Source organism: Triturus cristatus, chromosome 7 (assembly GCF_964204655.1).
Source record: "Triturus cristatus chromosome 7, aTriCri1.1, whole genome shotgun sequence".
Classification (NCBI taxonomy): Eukaryota; Metazoa; Chordata; class Amphibia; order Caudata; family Salamandridae; genus Triturus; species Triturus cristatus.
This window is the reverse complement of record NC_140590.1, coordinates 68,902,906-68,926,500: the sequence shown is the minus strand read 5'-3', so window position 1 is coordinate 68,926,500 and position 23,595 is coordinate 68,902,906. Positions and strand designations below refer to the sequence as shown.

The 23,595-nt window shown below is 42.8% G+C and overlaps 2 long non-coding RNA genes across 4 annotated transcripts in view; one reads left to right on the top strand and one right to left on the bottom strand.

Annotated features, from left to right (window-relative positions):
* Nucleotides 1-22,066, top strand: part of LOC146808845 (uncharacterized) — a 31,706-nt gene extending 9,640 nt beyond the window's left edge. Inside the window, exons 2-4 of the long non-coding RNA XR_014966270.1 lie at nt 21,418-21,526; nt 21,615-21,713; nt 21,971-22,066. This is a non-coding gene — a long non-coding RNA (uncharacterized LOC146808845). The remainder of the gene's footprint in view (nt 1-21,417; nt 21,527-21,614; nt 21,714-21,970) is intronic.
* LOC146808844 (uncharacterized) overlaps nt 1-23,595 on the bottom strand; it is a 42,971-nt gene that overhangs the window by 9,203 nt on the left and 10,173 nt on the right. The window lies entirely within an intron of this gene.

The following is a 23,595-nucleotide window of genomic DNA, read 5'->3' as shown; positions in this document are numbered from 1 at the left end:
CGCCATCTAGGGGCAGTCTGTAGTATGGCAACAAGACATCGGTTTATATTTGGATGCTGTCAGCGTAGAGATGGTAAGAGAAGCAGATCTACTAATGTTCAAGAATTGTGCATAGGTGTAGCTAAGGGGAGATCGAGGGGGTGCATAGGGTGACACAAACTCCAATATTTCCTTAGTTCCTTATCCGGATCGGGTGACTTAGTGGACTAATGCCTTTGTTTGGCCTCATATTCACTCCTTCACATCCCGACGGGTCCACTAAGCCTTTCATCCTTCTGAGGTCGATAAAAATGAGTACCATTGAGTTGGGTAACAATAACCATCTGTTATTCAGAGCCAAGATACTCTTGGCTGAATGTGTGCTTTACAAATACTTATGTTAGTGACCTGCAGTGCCAGGCAGGTCCTAATGCCTGTTATAACCAGTCTCACTCACTCCACTTCTGTGTACTGTGTGGAATGAATATCCCATCCATGCACAGTGTCGGAGCTTCGTGTCCCTTTGAGGCCTTAGGTCGGATGTTCGGGCACTGGGGCACAATAATCTAGCAGTTAAAATGGGGTCTTTAATTCTGTGTACTATGCAGCCCCATGCTGTGAATCATAGTGTAAACATGTACAGGTGATCACAGTTCCTAAGCATACAATGACTAGTTCAAATCCTTTAGTTTTCAATGCTTTTCATGTTATACCTCATTCTGAGATGGCTCATTCTTTGGAATGCTCATGTCATCCCATTTGTTACCAGTACCATAACATGTTATACCTCATTCTGAGATGGCTTACTTCTTGGAAAGTGCATGTCACCCCCTTGTTACCAGTGCTACTGCATGTTATACCTCATTCTGAGATCACTTCCTGGAATGTGCATGCCCCTTTGTTGCCAGTCCAACCGGTTGTTATGCTTCATTCTCAGATGACTCACTTTTTAGAATGTGCATGTCAGTCCCTTTGTTACCAGTGCTACTGCATGTTATACCTCATTCTATAAGGCTTCCTTCTTGGAATGTGTATGACTCCCCCTTTGATACCAGTCCTACCACGAATTGCACCTCATTCTGAGACAGCTCACTTTTTGGAACGTCTGAGACAGCTCACTTTTTGGAACGTGCAGGTCACCCTTTGATTCAATGCCACCACGTTAGTCCTCATTCTAAGATTGCGTCCTTCTTGGAATGTGCAACTAACACCTTTTATCTGTGCTACCACATGCAAACCCTCCTTCTGAGATGTCTCCCTTCTTGCAACGTGTAGGTCACCTCCTTTGTTACCAGCGCTACCTCAAGTTATACCTCGTTCTGAGATGACTCATTTCTTGGAATGTGCACATCACCCCTTTATTTCAGTGCTACCACATGTTATACCTCATTCCAAGATGGCTTCCTTCTATTCTTTAAGTTATGATATTTTCTGTAATGGCTCTGTCTTATTGGCAGAGTCACAGCTTCATATGAAAGACTTCATGTTTTTCGCAATCTAACACTGGAATATGACATGTAAATGCACAAAAGACAGCACCAAAGTCATTTTGTAGCATCAGGATTCCCAAAGGGATTAGATGGCAACGTTGCCCCATCACAATGATCCACAGTGCTTTATTGCCCAGCTGGCAGATGTAAATGCCCTGCAAGGTCACAAGACAAGTGTTATACAGCTCACTGTGTGCCAATTAGGGTAGATCCAAGCACAGCATCATCATGGTACATGTGTCCATCTGCACACAACATTATCTGGCCACACACCATAGACATACACATAAACCTAATACACACAGTGACCGTTAATCCACCCATAAACACACAAACTGACCATCACTCACCTCTGCACATATACCTATCAATCCACAGACATCATCTTTTAACATACATTCTTCACCCAAAGACATCTACTTATCCCTCTCTCCATGCACACAAATTCAACAATCATCCAAATAAACATTCATGAGCCATCACGCCTCTGACTCCCTCAACTGCCCACCAACTCACTCCACCATCCTACCACCCACTCCTCCACCCTGTCACAGATCAACACAGCCAATCACTCTCCTTACCCGTCAATATCCAAGCATTTACCCACTCAGCCATCCACACACCCACCAATCCACAGAACAATACTCCTGCACACACATCAAATAGGTAAGGTTGTTTGCACTGTAGAGGCAGACTGTGCTGTACCTAATCTGTATAGGAAGCTTGGTTTGTTGATGTAGTGCTAGGACTTTTCTGTCAGGGAGAAAATCTTGGACTGCTGTTATCATCATGTGCCTGTTCATGAGAGAGAGAAGCTTGCATTGCTGATGCTCAGTTGTACCTGTTCTGTGAGGGCTGCTTGCAGGGATAATGGTGTACTGTACCTGTTGTGTGAGGGCTGCTTGCAGGGATAATGGTGTACTGTACCTGTTGTGTGAGGGCTGCTTGCAGGGATAATGGTGTACTGTACCTGTTCATGAGAGAGAGAAGCTTGCACTGCTGATGCTCAGTTGTACCTGTTCTGTGAGGGCTGCTTGCAGGGATAGTGGTGTACTGTACCTGTTGTGTGAGGGCTGCTTGCAGGGATAATGGTGTACTGTACCTGTTCTGTTATGGAACGGCTTCCACTTCTGCTAAATTGCTATAGCTATTTTGTGAGGATTGGATGCTAAAAGTGCAGATCGTGAGCTTTACCTTTTTCTGAGAAGACTGAAGCTTGCACTCAAGCTGCTGTGTTGTACTTGTTCTGTGAAGGAAGGAAACTTGCACTGTTTTGGCCCAGCTGTAACTGCTTTGTGAAGGATGCATACTGTGCAGATGGTGTGTTCTGCTCATGAAGTGAAATAGGGAAACTTTCAATTGCCCTTCCACTGTCTCAGAAGCATTAAGCACACATGCTATGGTGTACCTGTGTTGGACTTGGCCCTTTCTGCAGGGACAGCCCCAAACCTTTTGCTTTCACTTCTCCTATTTTTGCAGAGTTCATTTTTCTTGGCCTTAGGACTCTGTACTTCACCACTGCTAATCAGTGCTAAAGTACTTGTGCTCTCTCCTCGAAAGATTGTAACTGGCTTATACCCAATTGGCATATGTCATTAATTTGTAAGTCCTTTGTAAAGTGGCACTACCTGTGGCTCGGGTCTGTAAATTAAATGCTACCAGGGGGCCTGCAGCACTAATTGTGGGACCCACTTAAGTAACCCTTTAAACTGAGTGTGCCACCCGCTTAACTAGCCCCAGTTCTACCATTGCAGCCAGTGTGGGCAGTTTTAAACTGTCGTTTCGACCGGGCAAAATAAACTTTCCACCTGGCCCAAACCTTTCTTTTAATACATATGTAACACCTAGGATAGGCCCTAGACAGCCCAAAGTGCGGGTGCAGTGTATTTAAAAGTAGGACATGTATGTTTAAGTATTACATGCCCTTGTACTGAAGGCCTACTTCTCCCATAGGATAAAATTGAAGTTACCTTATTATGTTCAATAAGCTGTAATTTCCAAATGGGAACAAGTAACCAGTTTGTGTTTGGTGTCTTTAGAATTGTAATAAAAAGTCCTAATTTATGCCGAAGTCAGATTTTAAATAACAATTTTGAAAATGCCACTTTCATAAAGTTGAGATAATAATAACAGCTGGCGTGCACTCTACTTAACTGTTACTCCAACTAAACTAATTTTGTTGCAACTGTTCTAACTTGGTGTGCAATGCCTGTGGTGGTTCCACCCTACCACCAATTCAAACAAGAAATATCAACTAGAGCAATATGTTCTAGACAGGACATGCACAACCTAATACACTCATGTGTGAGTGTGCATTATCGATTTCTCAAACACTTAATTGCTTTAACATGCGGTAAAAACATATAAAGAACCAATATTGTATACAATTAACAATCTATTAGAACAATGTTGATGTTCAAACAATAAACCAGGGACAAAATTCTCCTTCCTGATGTGCTTCTTTTATTAGCGCGTCTGTAGAAGATCCAAATCAAAAACAATTTCAAAAGTCCATACGACGAGTCAATACAATATGAGGAAACTCAAATCTCGATCCCAATGCAATTCGGGTGGATGCACCACGCTTAGTCAGGGGATATCTACAAACAAAATTAATCTCATTCATTACATTCAATAGACACTGAGGTATGAAGCTCAAACAAAGATGAAAATTGGGGTGATAGGCCTCTATAGTCCAGGAGGGTTAAAAGCTACAGACTGAGTAAACTAGAATAAACTGGTTGGTAATTAGCCACAAAGTGGGGTTCGTGTGAGAAAAGACGGTACCGGGGCTCGTAGGAAACTCAAAAGTCCCAAATCACCACATGTGCAAAGTGTGCCAAAAAACGTTGTGCTTGATATCATGCATGAAACCGTCTGTACCTTGGTAAAAGATCCAAATATGAGGTTGAGTCTAAGCCCGAAACTATTATCCAAGCGGGTCAATAAGGACCTGTGAGATCAAACATAAAAATAAACTGGAGGTGTCCAACTGGAAGTGTCCGCATGAAGCAAATACCCAGGAATCGTGTCAAAATGTAGGGGAAATGAAACGAGAAAAAAACTCACAGGGCGTCTAAAACACCGAGAGAATCCAACTTTCTGCAATGTGGCGAACGTAATGAGACACTATCGGTGCCTCGATTAACGTGATACCGAAGTTGTGGTAAACAATTGGGAGATTAGCTCCAGTTAGTTGTTCCAGAACGCCACTGGTACATGTGAAGGTGTATCTGTAAAATGCATTAAGTTGATGAGAATGCTGGCCTACCCTCGCGAATACCGACTGATAAGTCTATGAATTAAGCCTGACTGCTGCGTGTCAAGCGAGCAGAGCGCTGAGCACAGGTTAATTTAGGCTTGGCTTGTGCTTCAACCCGACAAAGATTGTGGTTGCTCACAACCCACTCAACCAACAACCCAATTTCTTACACTCCGCCTGTCTGTGTCCAAAAATGTGTGTCCTTCCGGGGGGAGGTACTGAATCGCCTGAACTTCGACATGGGATCATCTGAAAACCCCCGTCGATCGAAACGATGACGCGGCATTACTGATGCTTAACCTAAATCAGCCATGACAATACAACATGAAGTCTCAATTTTCCGACTAAAAGAAATGGACATTGAAGGAATGATCCTAGATTAGTTCTCCCCCCAGGCAATATTCAATCATTAACTCAGCACTTCCTTTCACCTCCACACCTCACAACGTCAAGGCAGGAGTACCAGAAGGCTCGCTGATCTCCCCACCCCGCTTTAAAGTACACATTAGAGCACTCTAGGAACTTATCAAAATCATTAATTTCACACGTTAGTACTATGTTGATGCCCCTAGATTATCCTAAAACTATAAAAATCTAGGAGCATATTTATCATTATGTGACGCAGCGGAGCAAGCCACCTAGCTGCGCTGCGTTGTGCGACAGGGAAAGGGCAGGAACGCGTCATACTTAACATAATGCCTTTTCCCAGCACTGGCGCACAATGTGCTGCTTAGGGATGTATGACGTTACAACGCATACTATTACAACGCATACCTTTACAACGCATTTTTTACAACGCACAATCCATTACAACGCATGACATTACAACGCAGTACACTACAACGCATTTTTAAAAACTACCTTTACAACGCATATCCATTACAACGCATACTACATTTACAACGCATACCATTACAACGCATAATATTAAATTGCATTTAAGGTAAGTATTAGATAGTATAGGGTTAAAAATTACTATTCTAACTCCAGGGGGTGCAACAGTAGGGTAAGTGTTGGATAGTATAGGGGTAAAAATTACTATTCTAACTCCAGGGGGTGCAACAGTAGGGTAAGTGTTGGATAGTATAGGGGTAAAAATTACTATTCTAACTCCAGGGGGTGCAACAGTAGGGTAAGTGTTGGATAGTATAGGGGTAAAAATTACTATTCTAACTCCAGGGGGTGCAACAGTAGGGAAAGTGTTGGATAGTATAGGGGTAAAAATTACTATTCTAACTCCAGGGGGTGCAACAGTAGGGAAAGTGTTGGATAGTATAGGGGTAAAAATTACTATTCTAACTCCAGGGGGTGCAACAGTAGGGTAAGTGTTGGATAGTATAGGGGTAAAAATTACTATTCTAACTCCAGGGGGTGCAACAGTAGGGTAAGTGTTGGATAGTATAGGGGTAAAAATTACTATTCTAACTCCAGGGGGTGCAACAGTAGGGTAAGTGTTGGATAGTATAGGGGTAAAAATTACTATTCTAACTCCAGGGGGTGCAACAGTAGGGAAAGTGTTGGATAGTATAGGGGTAAAAATTACTATTCTAACTCCAGGGGGTGCAACAGTAGGGAAAGTATTGGATAGTATAGGGGTAAAAATTACTATTCTAACTCCAGGGGGTGCAACAGTAGGGTAAGTGTTGGATAGTATAGGGGTAAAAATTACTATTCAAACTCCAGGGGGTGCAACAGTAGGGTAAGTGTTGGATAGTATAGGGGTAAAAATTACTATTCTAACTCCAGGGGGTGCAACAGTAGGGTAAGTGTTGGATAGTATATTACTATATTATGCGTTGTAATGGTATGCGTTGTAATGGTAGTATGCGTTGTAATGGAATGCGTTGTAAAGGTAGTATTTAGAAATGCGTTGTAGTGTCCTGCGTTGTAATGTCATGCGTTGTAATGGATTGTGCGTTGTAAAAAATGCGTTGTAAAGGTAGTGCGTTGTAAAAGTTGCGTTGTAAAGGTTGTTCCCCGCTGCTTAGTGCCAACACGGGCACTTTTGCACCATGATGGAAGGGTGCCTACCAGGCCCGGCTCGAGAAATTCTCATCTGGATGGGCCATGGCGGGCCCAATTTTTGGTCCTTCTAGAGGTAGCCTACAAGCCCTAGATTACATCATATCTACTTCCAAACAAGGACCATAATACAAACTGTACATTCTGTGTATATACGGAGCATATAAAGGGTAGAGTAGTAGTAAATTAAGCAAAGGTTTATTTTAGGGTTCAGGGATGTAAGCATTTTGTGTGTTGTAGTCTTAGTTTGCCTCTATCAAATTATTTTAATAAAACACAGAAGACCAATGATTTGTGAGTTTGAAGTGTATGACTGGAAACAATGTCCATGTGATCATGGAGGGAAGTTATCATCCTACACAAACGGGTGAATGCTTCTCGTACCTCCAGAAAGCTTCTTAAATGGAATGGGGTGTAAACAGAACTGCTGGAATTGGGATTGAAATCACCACCTCTCCATGCTGCAATTCTTATGTCCTTTGCACAGGAGTTTGGGGGTGTCATACCATGTGGAACTGTTAAAACTGCAGTTCCACCATCTCGGATAACTGAGTAGGAGTAAGAGAAGCAACAGTAGATTAATTTATCTGAAATCTACAAGAACTGGTGGCAAAGCAGAGACTCAAAAAGTGAGAGGTGCAGAAGAAAATACTCAAGATCAAACGTTGATGGTCCAAAAGAAGTGAGAACCCAGAGTAACAGCAGTGTAACTCCAAAAAACTCCTATCCCATGAGATTCAGGATGCCATTTAATCATAAATTCAAGATGAGGCCCTCCAACAAGATGCTCTACTATTCTGTGTTTCCTTAAGTCTCCCGATAAAAATGCTACCTCACTTGTGTGGGTAGGCCTAGCGCCCGCAACAGGAAACAGCCTACCATATAACGTCACATTTTTCCAGTGAAAACTGACCCTTTTTAGGTCTCGCCTATGCAGCGCGCATGCGCTGCTTAGTAGACCTTTAGCCATCGTACAGCTCTTTTTCCAAGCACATACTCGTGCTTGTGGCGGCATACAGCTTGCTGGAGTGTGCAATGGCGCGCCACAAGCACAAGTGTGTGCTTGGAAAAAGAGCAAACAGCTGCTGCTTAGCACATGCGTGTGTGCACTCCCCCCACCCCTCCCTCTTGTTTTCTCTGTTGTTAGTGCCTCTGTCTCTCTCTAGATCCCTTCGGTCAATTTTCCCTCTGTAGCTCTCTTCAGTAGTTGCTCTTCTCTCTTGCTCTTCTACCACTGGCCCCCGTTTTTCTATTGACACTGCCGCTTTTTTCTGTCTGTGAACCTCTCTCCTGTTATCAAAGTTTTTTTCTTTGTCTATCACGTCACTGCCCACTCTCTCTACAGTCATTTACCATCTTTCTTTGATCTTTGTCACCCCACTCCTTTGCAGCCCCCATTGCTGTAGTGGTTGCTTCTCTCTGGTCACAATTACTACTGGCCACCGTTTTTATATTGACACTGCTGCTTTTTTCTGTCTGTGAACCTCTCTCCTGTTGTCAAAGTTTTTTTCTTGTGGAATCCAGGTGCTGCTGCAGACCTGGAGGATGGACGCTACTGTATCATGACCTAATTGTTCTTTGTATGTTGAAATGTTGGCTACATTTCCAAAATGTTAATAAAAAAATAAAAAAAAGTTTTTTCTTTGCCTCTCATATCACTGCCCACTCTCTCTACAGTCATTTACCATCTTTGTTTGATCTTTGTCCCCCCCACTCCTTTGCGGCCCCCTTTGCTGTAGTGGTTGCTTCTCTCTGGTCACAATTACTTTCTCTCCTATCACTCTTCTCCTGTCTTACTGCACTGCCTCTCTTCACCCTGTTAGCTCTACTTACCTTTTATAGCACCTTTCCTTTCGCTGCCCCTCTCTTTTTTCATTGACATCTCTACTTTTGTTTCCTCCTCGCATTTGCACCTCATCCTGTTGTTGTTCACTCTCTCAAATGTTATTGCCTACTCTTTGTTCGGTCACTGCACCCACTCGCTTTCCTATCACTGGACCTGATTTTCCAGTTACTCTACAGTTACTGCACACCCTGTTTTCCCTGTTACTACCCCCTGTTCTGTCCACTTCTTCTCTTGTCACTGCCTCTCTTTCTGTTTTGTCACATAGTTATAGCGCAAACTTGAACCAAGGGCATTATAGCGCTTCATACGGAAATCAGCTCCCCTTACACAACAGTTTTTAAGCACAGTGTAACGAAGCGATTTGCACGGAATCAGAAGATGCTGCACCTGAGCCGAGATTCTAACCTAGTTACCCAGTTCTAACATCTGCAGCCCTAGCCGCAACGGGTGTGATATTAGGAGATTTGTCATAAGAAGATGCACTCCCTGAGCTGTGAATACGTAGAGCTCTCAACTGATATTGTCCGATTACATTACACTAGGCCACACCTGCTTGCCTGTCCCGCATAATTATAGCGCAAACTTGAACCAAGGGCATTATAGCGATTCACACGGAAATCAGATCCCCTTACACAACAGTTTTTAAGCACAGTGGAACGAACTCAGCGCCACCACAGCATCACTCAGCACCACCACAGCCTCACTCAGCACCACCACAGTATCACTCAGCGCCACCACAGCATCACTCAGCACCACCACAGCCTCACTCAGCACCACCACAGTATCACTCAGGGCCACCACAGCATCACTCACACCACCACAGCATCACTCACCGCCACCACAGCCTCACTCAGCACCACCACAGTATCACTCAGCACCACTACAGCATTACTCAGCGCCACACAGCATCACTCACCGCCACCACAGCATCACTCAGCACCACCACAGCATCACTCAGAACCACCACAGCATCACTCAGCATCACCACAGCATCACTCAGCACCACATCAGCATCACCTCAGCATCATCTCCGCACCAGTCACCACCACCACTACAACCTCAGCATCCCTCAGCACCACCTCAGCCTGCTCTCGGAATCTGGCATCTGTTGATTCTCCCCTAGCGTCTGGCCGCTGCTAGTGTTATAATACAGGTACTAGTTCCCAACTATCACCCTCCGATTGTTTATGCCCCCTCAAAAAAGCATTAACAAACAACCATTGGAATAGGCAGAAACAAGTTGCCAGCATTGCAAGAACAAAAGAAAACTGAGGACATTTTTTATTGTAAATACTTTTTTAAAATATGGTTGTTCAGTTGTACATAATGCCTTCTTGGTCATATATAGAAGGTAACAAAAATGCTTTTGACACTTTTTTATTAAAACTTTTCAGCATGCTGCACAGCAGCCACACTTCTCTACAGCACAGCTTAAAGACATTGGCAAAGTCAATAGCTCTGGCTAAACACTTATAAGGCCCCAAAGGTAAGACCTATTGGCAATGCCAGTTCTTGTTTTGCAATGTGCCTAGCTGTGGATTTTGAACCCTAGCTCAGCTGGCACCTAGGGAAACCTAGCAAACCTATACATTTTTGAAAACTAGACACCCAGGGGAAAACAGGATGGGGGACTTCTGTGGCTCTCAACCTGTTCTGTTACTCAAAATACCTTGCAAACCTCAAACTTTGTTTAAAATATATATATTTTAAACATTTTCCTCACATTTCTTTGATGGAAAGATCTGAAATCTGCGTGATTCCACAAACTTCCACACACCCAGCATTCCCCAAAGTCTCCTGATAAAAATGGTGCCTCATTTGTGTGGGTAGGCCTAGTGCCCCAGACAGGAAACCGCCCAAAACCCAACGTGGACACATCACATTTTTCCAATGAAAATGGACCCTTTTTTGTAATGTGCCTAGCTGTAGATTTTGAATCCTAGCTCAGCCGGCACCTAGGGAAAATTAGCAAACCAATACATTTGTAAAAACTAGACACCCAGAGAAATCTAGGATGTGGTGACCTGTGTGGCTCTCAACAGGTTCTGTTACCCAGAATCCTTAGTAAACCTCAAACTTTGTAAAAAGAAAAAAACAAATTTTCCTCACATTTCTGTGATGGAAAGTTCTGCGATCTGCGTGGATCTCCAGACTTCCACACACCCAACATTCCCCAGAGTCTCCTGATAAAAATGGTACCTCACTTGTGTTGCTAGGCCTAATGCCCGCGGCCAGGAAGGGCCCAAAACGTATTGTGGAGACATCAAAATTACCTATCTCAAAACAACCTGGTGTTTCGCAAAGGGATCTCCTGAGTTTTTGGTCCCGGGCTGGGCAGCCGTCTAGGGAAACCTACCTAACCCAGACATTTCTGAAAACCAGGCAGCCAGAGACCAGAGAGGTATGGCTTGCATGGATCCCCCAACGTTTGCCTACCCAGAATCCCCTGCAAACCTCAAATTTAGCTGAAAGAAATCAGATTTTTCTCACTTATCTCTGTGGGATCAATGCGCCGGAACAAATGTCCTACTACCCAGCATTCCCCTCGGTCTCTTGAATAAAATGATCACTCATTTGTGTTTGTGGCCCAAGGTCTTGTGACTGGGAAGGGCCAAAAATATTGGTATTGAGGGGATAGCACAGCGAGACCTAAGCACTATTTTTTTATATATATTCTGCAGCACACATAGAAAGAGGAAAAAGCCTCAGGGAATTGTTTTTGTGCAGGAAGGTGCCCCTTCCTGCAGAAATGCAATCCTCCTTACAGCGCAGGCACCCTGTTGCAAGGGTGTCTGCATTGGAACTAGGCAGCCAAAAGTTCACCAGCACAGGGGAAAAGGAAGGAATGTGCCTTATTCGTTTTAATACGGCACATTTCTATCCTTTCCCTCTCACGCAGTGCTGCGGAGCACGCATATGCATGATTAATGATGCACGTGCCTTTGAAATGATATGGGTGCCATTTCTTTTTAATTTATTGAACCGAAGAGAGTTAGCAAAAGAAAAAGAAAAGAAAATAAAGCAGTGCAAGCCACTTTTTTTGATGTGGGAGCAACTTGCTGCCTGGCCCACCCCACCCCCAAAAATAAATATTTAAAAAGAGGCGGCATAGGGTTGGGAGGAATGGAGGAAGGAGCAGATGAGCGGGTGTGCGGAATAAACCAGAAATAGAGCCAGAACGAGTGGAAAGGCAGCACCTGTGAGAGAGGGAAACACAGAGAAGCACATGAGGGAGACAGGAGAAAGGGGCGAGGGGAGAATGACATGCTGAGGGCCACTGGTATTATGCGATACTGCAGCCCCCACGTTTTTTGCAGGATTGTGGATTTGACGCATTTACTACATAATCCATCATCTGCTGCATAATTTGCAGATTTTAACAAAATAAATTGATTCTAGCTCAAATGGATCAAAAGTTAGCACAAATTTGGCAACACTTGTTGCTACGCAGCGGACGGCACTTTACAAAGGTTGACGGTCCACCTTTGAGTTGCATATGGCTGTATTTGGGTGGTAAACTAATTCTAATTAGGTGAAACTTTTGTCCAGACAGTGTTAACTTATTTAGAAATGAGAAACTAATGAACTGATATCACAAAATGTGCTGCATTATGCCATATAATTTGTATTTTCTTGACGCATAATTTAGTTAACTCTGTCGCATAATTTGGTCCTCCCTTGCCACATAATTCCAGTGGCCCTGCACATGCTACAGAGAAAAATATATTAAGCACAGAGCATGTGACGAGCACATGAGCACGAGCAACATGGAGTGCAATGGAAGGGGACATAAGCACGCCAGGGAAAGACTTGGAAAGCACATGCACTCTCTTGGAATGCTTACCCAAAAGAGAAACAAGCATTTGCAATGCAATAGGTCTCGCAGTTACACAAGTTTAAGCTATTGGCATTGTAAATAACAATTCCTTTTATTTTGGTTTTTAGAAAGTAAACAAAAATTAAAGGCATTGGTATTTTCAATGCCAATAGCTCAAACTTGCATAAATGCGAGACCTATTGCATTGCAAATACTTGTTTAAAGGGGGGCTCGAAACGGGTCTCTATCGGGCTCTGTTTTGTGCCCTGGCACAGGCGGTCCGTTTTTTTCCAGACTGCAGTGACAGCAGGCCCATCGACGTGCGCTGCTCACACTGCTCACTTCTCACTAGTGGAGAAGTTGCAGCATGATGTCATGCCAGGTGAGCGTTGTAGGGGAAGGGAAATCCTTTAAAGAGTCATTTTCTCTCTGGATTTCCCTTCTCTTTTTGAAACACAGGAGCAGCAACATAGTTGTGGTGTCACCAGGGCTTTAAGTGGAAGCTTTTTCAATATTATATGCAACCCATATTTGCTGCCTATCTTATGCAACTAACAACCATTGACAAAACCAATAGTCCTGACTTGTTGTAGGTATGATGGTACTTGTTGTATCATATATCTAGATGCAATGACAAACAGCAAAATACAAGTTCGGCGGCACACTATGCTAAACACAGATTTTTAGCTTACGTGTTTTTCAGCCACGCCCTTGATTACATTGGCCACACCCCTTTGAGAGCCCCCCCCAGTTTTTTCACCCCACTTAAAGCCCTGCCTAAGATCATCTACCTATATTACATAAATCCCATCTTGTGGCCTGAAATTCTTTAGAACACAACATGGCATTAGTTCTTCTTTGAGCAGGAACCTTATATTTGATCAGATAAATAGAAAACGGGCACAAGCGACCTGCAACTTTTGATATTCCAATTTCCTATTTCTGATAAATCAACATTAAGCTGTTGTTATATCATTAATACAGCACAACAGTTTCACAATGCTTCAACAAACTCAAGAGGAAAAAAATCACCACCAACTTGAGCATTTTAAATAACAATGATCTGACATGATACAACTAATCAAATCAGGGCAGGTTGTGCTAGAGAGCTCACGTATCAAAACTGCTTTTAAGAAGGGGCAGAAACGAGACTGTAAAAAAAAAAAAAAACCTAGACCAGCGACCAGAAAAAAACCCAATAATCTTTCACAATTAACATTTTCATCCCGTGACTGTAAAAAAAGATTTTGCAATATGTCCCTGGTGCTGAAGTATTTCATTAAAATAACACTGGACATATTCGCTTGTTATAAACTTCAGGTACCCCGACCTCCTGATCCTCGATGTCTCCATTCTGTAGGCCTGACAGCTATCATGCCAATGTGTAGCACGGAATTCCGCGCCCCTTGATTTATTGTGTACAGTTGCTTTAGCGTTTCAGACATGGCAGCTGCTTTTCAGATGTCTTCAAATTAAATTGAACGTCTTAAGAGAGCAAGCATTTTTTATATAGCGCAAACTCGTCCTGGAGGTATTAGAGCACTTTACACGAGCATCAGTTACATTATTGTAATTTCATTTGTATAGCGCTTAGCACCCCTGATGCAGCGTTGAAGCGCTTTGTTGGATATGTGTCCTGGAGGTTCAGTCCAATTCTCCCTGCATGGCCTAGAGTCTCCATGAGTGATAACCCCCTCCCTAGTCTTAGACTTCAGAGATCACACAGTCAAAGTCACCCTGTATTCCTGGGAGTCTCCCAGGGTGACACCGCCATGACCCCGTGTGCTCAGCCCAGGGTTCCGCGAACTTGAAAGCATCTCCCCGATTGGGTAAGCAAGCCTTTAGAAATCGAACACAGATGAAGTCTTCCTGAAGTCGAGGGAGTCTCCCGGAATGGTAAACAACCTCCTTGGGAACTATACTGACACTATTAATCTGACACCAGCACCAATACACCCGACCCCCCTAAAAACAAACGCTTCTTCTCCAGATCTCCTCACCAGCCAGACACCACTACAGCAAGACTGCCACAATCTTGTGAAATGGACACGAATGTCGGCTACAAGCCGCCGCATCGCTGCTCAGTGAATGATCTACATCTGGTAGCAGTCACTCATCTCTACTGTTGTCTCCATAAAACCCGATCTCCCAAAACTTGGGCTGTCTGCTACCATGTGATGGTCTAAATACATGCTCGCCGGAATGGGTGGGCGGCGGGGGTGTAAATGAGGAAACAGGCCGACTGCAGAGATACAGACACCAGACAGGGAGGGACAACAGACAGGCAGACACACACACCGCACTGACACCACCATGATGCAAAGACCCACATACACACAGGACAGCTGGGCTTCATAGGGAGACCGAGACAGGTGGGTGCGGGGAAGCTCACAGGAGGCATGGGGCAGGAGACACCACACACACACACACACACACACACACACACACACTGCACAGACACCAACATGAATCAACCAGCGGGGGGGAAACAAGCTGGCTCCGTGGAGCCGACGGGGGGGAGGGAAAGTGAAAGCGGGGGATGCGTGCGCTGTGTACCGCCAGCCTCCGGGGACAGGAGATGTGCACGCATACGGAGTGCACATCTCCTGTCCATACGCGTGCACATCTCCTGTCCGCGCGTGCCATCTCCTGTCTCCCTTCGGCACAGAAAGCGGCAACAATAGATCTCGCCAAGGCGACCAGCGCGCATGCGCTGCGTCGCTAGCCGAGACCTAAAAAGTGATCTGTGGAAGGTTACATGTAAACCAATCAAAAGGATGATAAAGAGGCTGTGCTCCAGGGGAGGGACAAAGTGGAGAAGAGGAAGGCAAGGCAACACATTGGAAACAAGCAAATGAGAGTGGCAAAGTCAACCAGTAGGCAGGGGTAAGTTCACAATAAGGCTTGCACTGTGGGCAGGAGGTCTTTCACAATACAGCTTGCACTATGGGCAGGGGTAAGTTCATAATAAGGCTTGCACTCTGGGCAGGGGTAAGTTCACAATACAGCTTGCAGTGTGGGCAGGGGTAAGTTCATAATAAGGCTTGCACTGTCTGATATGCGAGATCGAAAAATAAGCTCCTCACACATCTTTTTCAAGGTTCATTCTTTTATGTGCATTATGCATTACAACAAGCGGTGACAATGCCAATCAGTTTGGCTTTTTTATACTGAAAAGCTTCATACCAAGCTTCATTACCACTGAACATAGATACAAAATGGGCAGCTGCAGCAGTGTAACTTTCCCTAACCCAATGACTAGATAATGGACAGGTGTCAACAGGGGAGGCACCAGGGTATGTTCCACACACACCAACTATAACACAGGGAGCATGGTGAATGCTTCCTTTCATCACATAATAGGTACAGCCGGAGCAAAAACAGTGCAAGCTTCGCCCCCTCATAGGATGTGTACTGTAGTGTCTTGTGAGTATGACTAGTGGGACCCTTCTGGTCCCCGATGGACCCCTTAAGAGTATGACGTAATTGTTTGGGTGTGGTTAATAAAGTTTATGCAGCAGTGCATACAGTTAACAGTTGCACTCTGAAGAATAAAGACATGCACTACAGAGCTTTGTGTGTGGCGTGGCCATTTACAGGCTACCAGGCTGGGGAGGACGCTACAATTGGAGACGAGGTATAAGAGACGTGACTCGAAAACCAAAGAGCGCTCTCCCTGAGCGTTTTCAGAAATCCATCACACTGCTCGTTCGTGCCATGGGCACCTCAGTCAAAGTGAAGCCGTCAACAGAAGGCGTATGAGGAGTCAAAGCGCCACTCCAGCCAGTGCAAGGCTTTCAAAGAAGGCGAATGCCCTACAGAAAGTTTAATCACAGTCGGCCTTGAACCAGCTAGTATGGTTGAAAGAAGAGGTCTGTGACACCACATAACACCGAGCTTTCAAGTATATAGAACGAGAAAGCAGAAGGCAGCCATTGCCAGTTGCAAAAGGGCACCAAGAGCAGAAGCATCCAGGTGCCGAGAAACACTAAAGGCAGTGCAAGTATATAGAACGAGAAAGCAGAAGGCAGCCATTGCCAGTTGCTAAAGTGCACCAAGAGCAGAAGCATCCAGGTGCCGAGAAACGCTAAAGGCAGTGCAAGTATATAGAACGAGAAAGCAGAAGGCAGCCATTGCCAGTTGCTAAAGTGCACCAAGAGCAGAAGCATCCAGGTGCCGAGAAACGCTAAAGGCAGTGCAAGTATATAGAACGAGAAAGCAGAAGGCAGCCATTGCCAGTTGCTAAAGTGCACCAAGAGCAGAAGCATCCAGGTGCCGAGAAACGCTAAAGGCAGCGAAGTACAACGCAAAAGATGGAAAATGGTAATGACCATGTGCAAGAGAGGAAACAGTTACTCACATCCAAAGATGGAAAAGAGGACATGCAACATCAGATCAGCAGCAACAACACTGACGCAAGCACACAGCTCGTGCTTACAGATGGTGAGGATGGTGTCGTTTCAAGCAGGCAGCAGAAGGCGCTGGAGAAGGCCTTACTCCCCACACAGTGAGGTTACCTACTGGCTATGAGGACACCGCTTTCCTGAAACCTTCGCTTCTATATTTTATACAGCTAAAAAGTTGAATATTGGCACCAGATAGACTGCCTGGATTGAAACAAGCGATTATTTCATCGAAGAGCTAAAAGAAACGAATGACAAAAAGATCATCAACTACTTAAAGAACCTTGTAGGTGACGCAGTGAAATAACTGATAATGAAAATACCCCAATCTCATAGAATATCTTGCTGTCAGACTAAGGAGGCATCAGACATCAAGTTCAATCCATTGCCAAACGTCAACTTTGAAAGGTAAATCTTAAATCAAGCTAGAAAGGAAGGTGGAGCAAGGATGGATGACTTTCCTGACAGACTGGAGGCCATCATCAAGCATTGCAAGTTTAATGAATTCAATGATGAAGAGCCCATCCATCTGCGAGTCACCAATGGATGCCTTTCCGACTCCTTCAGATGACGTATGCTGTCTGAGACACTCGGTATGGAGAGAGTCTAATGGCTGTGAGAGCAGAAGGACCTGCAGATCGACAAGCTGCCGCTATGGAAGCCGGAGTAGCCCAGAGTGAATCAGCATTGAACATGAAAAGTAATCAGAGACACAAGTTTGAGGGCCATAAAGTCATGCCTCAGAAGACAAAATTGTGTTTCCAATGCAGATTCTCCTTTCTGCACGAAAGTAAACATCCCGTCATTGGACAAACATGAAAAGGCTGTAGGAAAGAAAACCATTTAATAATGGTTTGCAAAGCGAAAGAGAAATCAACTGAGTCAGTTCAAGAGAACATGGATGCCAGAAAGTTCCAGAAACCATCTAGCCATGCCCACAAAACCAAATGGCGACACCCATTTATTTATAGCATTTCTAAAGCACAGCTTTGTTTTTAAAGCACTACACCAGAAGGTCCCAGTGGCAAGTGGAAACCAAACATCAAATTAATCTTGGAAAGGTTCTTCAACATAATTGTCAAGCTACAATGAAGAGAATGGCTGTGCGATGATGATGTTGATTGGTGAACGATAAGCGTATGTGGGTTTCACTTCATGCAGAGAAGAGTCCAGGTCCAAGCAAGATCACTTTATTTAAAACAAATGGAGGTGCACTAAACATAGAATAGAGAGTCCCAAATATTTCTCTTTTTCTTTGTTTGACTTTTATTTCATAGATGATAGATACACAACAACAGCCAACGCGTTTCGTTCCTTTAATGACAGATTTAACGGAACTTCTTCAGGGCTGCAACAAACAGAAAAAACATTTTAATAACACTCATTAAAAATGACGGACTAACGCATGTTTACAAAAATTTTAAATATTCTACAAATAGTACTCAATTGTTTTGAAGGTATTCTAAACTACACAAAGAGAGAGTCATAGTATACACAAGACACCATACATTCTTCAATGTTCTTTTTGACAAGTTCATAAAAATTTGAAAAATTCTAACTTATATTTACTAAAGCTAGAACTCAAAATAAAGACTACTGTCTCACCTCGAATTGATAGCAAGTCAAGTTCAAACTTTATATTGGTGATTCAAGAGTGAAAGATAGACGGCATCTGCTACTCGATGTATAGGAGATCCAAATTAACTAAAAAGTGAAGCAAAAGAAACCAAATAAGCCAGACCCAAATTATTGCGACCCATTTCAATTAAATCATATAACTCTACATATCTCACCTTTAGACGTCGGTCGGTGATGCTTTAGATATATATAAAAAACCATTGATTCATTTTAAAGATAAAAGGCCCTTTGTAAAATGGACTATCAGATTTATGATAAAAATCTGAAATTAAAAAAAAGAAAATACTCAATCATAATATTGTGGGTATGTTAGATAAAAATTATTATATAACAATTCAGCATTTCTTATAATTTTGAGATAATGAAATGTATTATCTCATCTCTACAAGTTGACACAGTAAAAGAAATATGAGAATCATGAAATCCAAAAACGATAACCGTTTCAAAGAGAGACCGAGCAGAAAAACCGAAGAATTCATTTTTAGCGATAAAGAGAAACAGTGCATAACCCAATGTTTTAATAGATTATACCACTTTCAATTATTAGCTAGGGTCTCACCTGATGAATAGCTCCTACAAGTTTTGACGGAAATGCTAATTTCCATTGATAGTCGCTCAGCTTAATAAATGCGAAACATCGATCACTCACCTAAAATAATATATATAATAAAATATCTAATCAGCAAGTCGCTGTTTAAAACCTGTGTATATGTATACAGATTCATAAAGAAACATTTATAGCATGAAAAATAGCTAGTGTCACAAAATAGATGGAAAAGAGACATGAATATGTTACTATCCTCTATCGGTCAGTATATTTTGCGTTCTTTTTATTAATTAGTATAATAAGTTTAAAGGCTACTGTTTATTAAATATTTCAGACTGTCACGTTATATTTGAATATTATATTGGGAAACCGAGACTTTATCACTCATGCATCTATATATTTTCACTTCCGGTCAGGGTTTTTGGTACTGCCTAATGTGGTTACTAATGCCCTTCAAGAATTGAAATTGAATAACACTTTCTTTATTGGTCAGTATATTTTGCGCTCGTTCTATCAACTTGTATAATATTAAGCTTGCGGTTATTGTTTAGTGTTTAATATGTATGTCCAAACTAACGCCTATTTTTAGTTTGGATATCGATTGACACCTCCCGTATACTTACCTGTTATAAGAGCTATCGATAAGAACTTATCCGATACATAGGATGAATTTGATTATGTTATATGTATATAGTAACATATTCATGTCTCTTTTCCATCTATTTTGTGACCCTAGCTATTTTTCATGCTATAAATGTTTCTTTATGAATCTGTATACATATACACAGGTTTTAAACAGTGACTTGCTGATTAGATATTTTATTATATATATTATTTTAGGTGAATGATCGATGCTTCGCATTTATGAAGCTGAGTGACTATCAATGCAAAGTAGCATTTCCGTCAAAACTTGTAGGAGCTTTTCAACAGGTGAGACGCTAGCTAATAATTGAAAGTGGTATAATCTATTAAAACATTGGGTTATGCACGGTTTCTCTTTATCGCTAAAAACGAATTCTTCGGTTTTTCTGCTTGGTCTGAGGAAATATGAATTTTGTGATCAGTTATGTCCCCTATCGTAGACCCCAACGGCTCCATGTGCATGCTATAAGTACATGTATGTTCCCTCCTATTCTACTTTTGAAGACGCAAATATATGTGTGTCCACCGTCAACGTGTCCTCTTTCAGATCCGCCATGAATGAGTCAGATATTCCTTTCCTAAGTATGAAAGGCCACCGACTTTATATGGTTCACTTTCCACATTTTACAGATTCAGGCGAGTAGGCCCGAATTCTGTCATCAAGCCTTTTCCTGCCTTCTGCCTCTGAAAGCTCCAGTCTGAGCCTGCATCTGTGACCATGAACTTTGTCTTACTCCTTGCGCGGCTAACGGTGCCTGATCCAGCCTGTCGCCTGCCAAAAAACTGTATTTCACCTTCGAGATTATCTCCTTCGCTCCTCATCCGATGCATTCCTGTCTAGTAGTTTAGGTAAACACTCCTCCAGCTACCGTGCAAAGGGGCCAGGCCTCGCTGTCCTCATGCAAGTAATTCATAGCCCCGTTACCATGGAATATTCCTACCCCCTCGCATCTAGTGTAGACACTTAGACGCTTGTACACGCACTAACAGTCAGTATAGTCAGTATAGAATAAGATTCTATCCTAAGAGACCTTTCCTTTTGGATAACACAGTTCTTTAAACATAGGATATTTGATATGATTTGGAATTAGGTTGACATAACCCCAGACTTCTGTCTCCACATGTAGAGCTAAATGTCAAGTCCCCTTCACCCTCTAGTTGCACGTCAATCACACGTCATGCGGCTGCGCGCGCATCTCTGCCAACTATTTCTGCTGACATTGCAGGATTCTCTTATGGATCCACCCACTTATGACATCAGGTATGATGACGTTTATTAAATTACGCCCTCTATTAGCTACGTATGCACCTGTTATCAGCTGTTACGCCTCTTGCATCTGTTTCACTGAAATGTATTTTCTATAAAACTGCCTATCTGTTAATAATATGTGCTCCCTTCCTTCCTGAACTTTCGTGGTGATGGAACAGAAGGCCCACAATTCGAATTGTCTTCCTTTGTATAGGAATAAAGCATTTTAAACCTCTAATACCACGGATTCTGCCTCTTATATTTACTGAGTTATTCTTGATAGATTTTACCGCATAAAAAATAGTACCGGTAACGAAATATTTACCACAGGTCTCTCTTTGAAACGGTTATCGTTTTTGGATTTCATGATACTCATATTTATTTTTCTGTGTCAACTTGTAGAGATGAGATAATACATTTCATTATCTCAAAATTATAAGAAATGCTGAATTGTTATATAATAATTTTTATCTAACATACCCACAATATTATGATTGAGTATTTTCTTCTTTTTAATTTCAGATTTCTATCATAAATCTGATAGTCCATTTTACAAAGGGCCTTTCATCTTTAAAATGAATCAATGGTTTTTTATATATATATCTAAACCATCACCGACCGACGTCTAAAGGTGAGATATGTAGAGTTATATAATTTATTGAAATGTGTCGCAATAATTTGGGTCTGGCTTATTTGGTTTCTTTTGCTTCACTTTTTAGTTAATTTGGATCTCCTATACATCGAGTAGGAGATGCCGTCGATCTTTCACTCTCGAATCACCAATATAAAGTTTGAAATTGACTTGCTATCAATTCGAGGTGAGACAGTAGTCTTTATTTTGAGTTCTAGCTTTAGTAAATATAAGTTAGAATTTTTCAAATTTTTATGAACTTGTCAAAAAGAACATTGAAGAATGTATGGTGTCTTGTGTATACTATGACTCTCTCTTTGTGTAGTTTAGAATACCTTCAAAACAATTGAGTACTATTTGTAGAATATTTTACATTTTTGTAAACATGCGTTAGTCCGTCATTTTTAATGAGTGTTATAAAAATGTTTTTTCTATTTGTTGCAGCCCTGAAGAAGTTCTGTTAAAACTGTTTTTAAAGGAACGAAACGCGTTGGCTGTTGTTGTGTATCTATCATCTATGAAATAAAGTCAAACAAAGAAAAAGAGAAATATTTTGGACTCTCTATTCTATGTTCAGTGCACCTCCATTTGTTTTAAATAAATTGTCAGATCTGTTTACAGAGGCACCATCAGGTGAAGGGTGCTGGAGCTTTTGTGCATAAACAGCCCGATAAGGCAGCAGCATTATATAAGTGAGGTGCTACCATTTATGTCCGTCACCTTTTCGTTCTTTTTTGAAATCACCAAGCAAGATCACTGTATAAAATAACAACATTTCTTTGGACATTGCCCAAAGATCACACTAAAGGTGAATTGTTGTCCCATACCTTTTATCATCGACAGAGGTGCATCAATAAACATCGTTCTGGCAGAGAAGTTGTAGGAGAGTAGGGTCTGCTATCCTATGGTCACCCCAAATTTTTGCTTTTGCTTCACTGGTTTTTGACATATTGAGGCTGTGGGCCTGCTAATCAGACCCCCAGCCTGCTGTTCTCTCTACTAAATTTACACTATGCACCCTAGGTGCATAACCAATTGGAAGTGGATCACCCTGTGAGCCCCTATACCAGTGTACACTAGGTACACAGGGCATTGGTGTATCTAAGGCCTACCAGGGGCTGAAGCATGTATTGTGCCACCCCTGGCCTGGCCTAACAAATTTGACACAACTGGCTGATCACTCAGCTGGGGTAAGTTGGTGTAACCACCTCTTACTTAGGTGTAGTATACCTATACCTAACCTTAAATGGGACACATGTTAACCTATAAGTCACTCCTATGGCAGGCCTTAACAATCCTGAAGGCAGAGTGCTTGGTTCCATGTGAGATGGTGCTCTGGCATGAGCTGAGCCTGTCTGCAGTGGTCGGAACAACTTCCTTCTACTGTTTCCAGATATCGTCATACCATATACTCTTAAGTGCATTATGAACCTCTCGGTTAAATGCTATCTTTGGTTTGGCTTTATCAAAACATGTCGAGTAAGGTGTCCTACGAATTGGAATACTAACCCCTCGCCAATTCTGGCGACGGGGTTAGCATTCCACCCTTCTAGAGGGACACGACATGTACAGTACCTGAAATCCGGGTAAAATCAGACATAGCCTCAGCTCCACAAAATGGATGCTGCCACCACAGACACAAGTCTGCCCTCCTGCTGCTGGGAGTCCTTCCAGCTTGGGAGGTGTGGACAAAGGGTTTCCTGCCAGGGGGGGTGCGTGCACCACCCCAGACAGGATTTTGTGTATTGGTCAGGTAGGGCTTGATAGAAACCAGACATGCCTGAGGCTCACAAGGAGCCTCGGTGCATATGCCAGTTCAAACCGGTCCTGGGGCACACCAGCCCCGGACCTGGGGCGAGCTGGACAAAGGATTGGGGGTGTAACCACCCCCCTTCCTGGTCCCACCCTTAGGGAGGGACCTAGCAGGTAGTCCGGCCCCTAGAATCCGCTTAAAGGTAGGAGCTGTGTCCTAAGACTTCAGACATCCTGGAATCAACTTAACCACAAGAAGAAGACGGGAACTTCGACGCTCTGCTGCACAGAGGACTGAAGGAAATCTCCCCTATGGT